This window comes from Muntiacus reevesi, chromosome 18 (assembly GCF_963930625.1).
Source record: "Muntiacus reevesi chromosome 18, mMunRee1.1, whole genome shotgun sequence".
NCBI lineage: Eukaryota > Metazoa > Chordata > Mammalia > Artiodactyla > Cervidae > Muntiacus > Muntiacus reevesi.
This window is the reverse complement of record NC_089266.1, coordinates 32,454,536-32,457,963: the sequence shown is the minus strand read 5'-3', so window position 1 is coordinate 32,457,963 and position 3,428 is coordinate 32,454,536. Positions and strand designations below refer to the sequence as shown.

Below are 3,428 nucleotides of genomic sequence, written 5' to 3'. Positions count from 1 at the left end.
TTCTTACATGGTTCTGACTTTTAAACCAAGCCAATGACTTATTCAAAAATAATTTTTAAGAAAAAGGAAGGAAAAAGGCAATTCCTAAAATCAAATTTATAAAAGTACAAATAAACCCAATGCATATCAAATTAATAACCACACTTAGAAAAGAATAATTCCTGTCAATTTTGAAACGTACTCTGTACATTCTTCATAAGATGTATTCAAAGCATACAGAGAAGTATTAATTGGGAATCTTTCCCAGCAGGTTAATTGTTAGTTGCAATCTGGGTTAAAATTGGAACAACTGTATGTTTTTTAGATAATGCAAATGACTAAATAAATATATTCATCTTATAAGAACCAAGATTTTCACCCTAAGAGGGAAAAAAAAAATAAAGATGTGAGTGTAAAATAAAAGAAGAAAACCCCCATGTTAATTTGAACTGGACCTGTTCATCTGAATCAATTTGAGCATCTGAAAGAATGACCTTATTGAAATACCAACACATTGAATAAGAAATAATCTGTGAGTCCCGAGGTGAGACAGGGTTGGGGGGGGTGGGGCAGCAAGGAAGAAAAGCTCTTCCTCTTTAAAGAAGAATGCCGGTCATATATGTAGACAGAATGAGAGACAGAGGGACATTATCACCTTGCCACTGCTAATAAAATAAATGCTGCAGGCAAGGATCATCAGTGATGCTAAAACCACTGGGGAAAAGGGTTTTAGGGAAGAAGACAGTCACTGTTTTCACCAGGCAAGGAAGCAGCACCAGTAACACTGGATAGTCGGCCAGCCTGCAACAAGAAGATGCAGATGCACTACCCAGGAGCACCCCCTGGGAATGGACCTGCCGGAGGTCTCACCGGTGTCCATTCAAGCCTCTGTCCACAACTGCAGAAAGTAGAGACAGAAACAAGCGAGTGATACCATGAAGAAGCAATCAGTCAAGTCCAGAAAGTGGGATTCTCTAAGGACTGGCCTAGATAGTTCAAAGTGAATCAAATTTTTTTTTAAATGTGTTTTAGTGGAAAAGAGACATCAGAGATAGAACCGAATGTAACTCATGGGCCTTGGTTAGATCCTAGAATGGAAAAGAGAACAGAAGGGAGGGAAGGGAGAAAGAACAAACCCGAAGAGGGGACAAACTGAGAACATCCAAACATAAACTGGATGCTAGGTGTTACTTAAGGAATTACTGCTATTTTGCTTAGGTGTGAAAATGTGATTTTGGCTATGCAGAAAAAAATGATCTTATTTCTAGATATTTCATGCTGAAATATTTAGGGAGATAGAATCTTACACAGGAACTTCAAATGGTTCAGTCAAAAAAAGAAATGTATACTCACAGGTAAAGCAAATACAGCAAAGATGTAACAATACTGGTCCAGTGGTCTGATATTGGGTGAGAATCCAGTGGTGGTCCAGTGGGTAAGAATCCGCCTGCCAACGCAGGGGACAAGAGTTCAATCCCAGGTCCAGGAAGATTCCACGCCACAGAGCAACTAAAGCCCATGCTTAGCCACCAAGTCCACACGCCCTAGAACCGGTGCTTTACAACGGCAGAAGCCACCCCCACAAGAAGCCCGCGCACTGCAATGAAGAGTAGACTCCCCCTTTGCCACAACTAGACAAAGCCTGTGCACAGCAACAAAGACCCAGCGCAACCAAATAAACTAAATTTTTAAAGTAACAATAGGTTCGCTCTAAGGAAAGGGTAAATCTGCATTCTCTGAGTTTGAAAATGTTCAAATGAAAAGCGAGGAGAGCTTGTTCCGCCATCTTTCTGTGCCGCCAGAAAGGTGCGCACGTGTGTCCTGGCTGATGCTCTCGAGTATCAACAATGCCGAAAAGAGAGGCAAACAGCAGGACCTTTTAGGCTGTACTCCAAAGTCATCGTCAGGTTTCCAGCTGTGATGATGAAGCATGGTTACACTGGCGAATTTGAAATCATTGATGATCACAGGGCTGGGAAAATTGTTGTGAACCTCACAGGCAGGCCAAATAAGTGTGGAGTGATCAGCCCCAGATTTGATGTGCAACTCAAAGATCTAGAAAAATGGCAGAATAACCTGCTCTCATCCTGTCAATTTGGTTTCACTGTACTGACAACCTCAGCTGGCATCATGGACCATAAAGAAGCAAGACAAAAATGCATAGGAGGGAAAATCCTTGGATTCTTTTTCTAGGGATGTAAGTGAAAGTGAAGTCAGTCAGTCCTGTCCAACTCTTTGCAACCCCATGGACTGTAGCCTACCATGTTCCTCCGTCCATGGGATTTTCCAGGCAAGAGTACTGGAGTGGGTTGCCATTTCCTTCTCCAGAGGATCTTCCCGACCCAGGGACTTGAACCCCAGTCTCCTGCATTATAGGGAGATGGTTTACCATCTGAGCCACCAGGGAAGCCTGGGGATGTAAGACATACAAATAAAATGCCTCAGAGGTGGGGGAAAAAAATAGCAAGGGGAGAATGTAAAAACCAACAAGAAAAGGTCCCAGCCTTGCCCCTGCCCCAGACCAATCAAATGTCTAGGCTTGAGTACCATCTGTGAGGCTCCCCCATCTAGCGCACCCCAGATTCTAATGAAAACCTGCATGTGAGTACTAACCATTCAGAGTTCCAGGGGGTAAGGGAAAGAATCTAGAGTGATAGAATTTTGAAGTGAAGAGATGGATCTGAGTGCACACAGATATTCCCAGAACAGTGACTGAAAAGAGCAAGAAGAGGATGCAGAGCCAGCAGGTGTGGGTGGGTGTATGTGTCGAGGGAGGGGTGGCCCTGGAGGGAATGAGGAGCCTCTCAAAGAGCAGTGACTGGAGCTGCAGCCAGGGGCCCAGGCATGCTCAAACACTTCTCATAAAGTAGCTGGTCTAGCTGAGGTTTCTTAACCCAGACCCCATTAAGTCAGAATCTCTGGGGGCTGGACTTGGGCATGTGGGCTTCCTAAGGCTCTCCAGGTCATGCTGAGGAAGGCCTCTGGGTAGGAACTACTGTCAGACCAAGTTCTTAGCTGCTTCCAACCCTGACGGACCTGATTCCCAAATCTGGGAGGGCTGGGCGGCCCCACCCCTAACTGACCAGCTCTTTCCTTAGGAGGTGACACCCTTTCCCTAGGGAATCCAGAAGCCCTGGGGAAAAGCAGGTGGCAGGGTTGTCCTCTTCCACAGGCCCCAATGTTGTATCTAGACTCTAACACCTGCGGGGGGTGTGGAGCAGAGGTGTGGGTGCAGGACAAAACACTAGGAGTTTCGGTCAAACGTCTTAGCTTCCTGGGCGGGCGAGAGGTCAGGGCGGAGGTTGGGGGGAGGCAGGTAAGAGGAGCGAGTCAGATAGCCTTGACCTGAGACTTTGGCTCATTTTTCTCCTTACCGGACCTCAGCCCCCTCATCTGAGAAACAGGTCTCTCTGATTTCCTAGGTCCCCAAGCTCCCCTCCTTTCTCTGA

The 3,428-nt window shown here is 45.6% G+C and overlaps 1 pseudogene; it reads left to right on the top strand.

Annotated features, from left to right (window-relative positions):
* The first annotated feature begins 914 nt into the window (after positions 1-914).
* On the top strand, positions 915-2,172 carry LOC136150152 (small ribosomal subunit protein uS8-like; annotated as a pseudogene).
* The last annotated feature ends 1,256 nt before the right edge of the window (positions 2,173-3,428 follow it).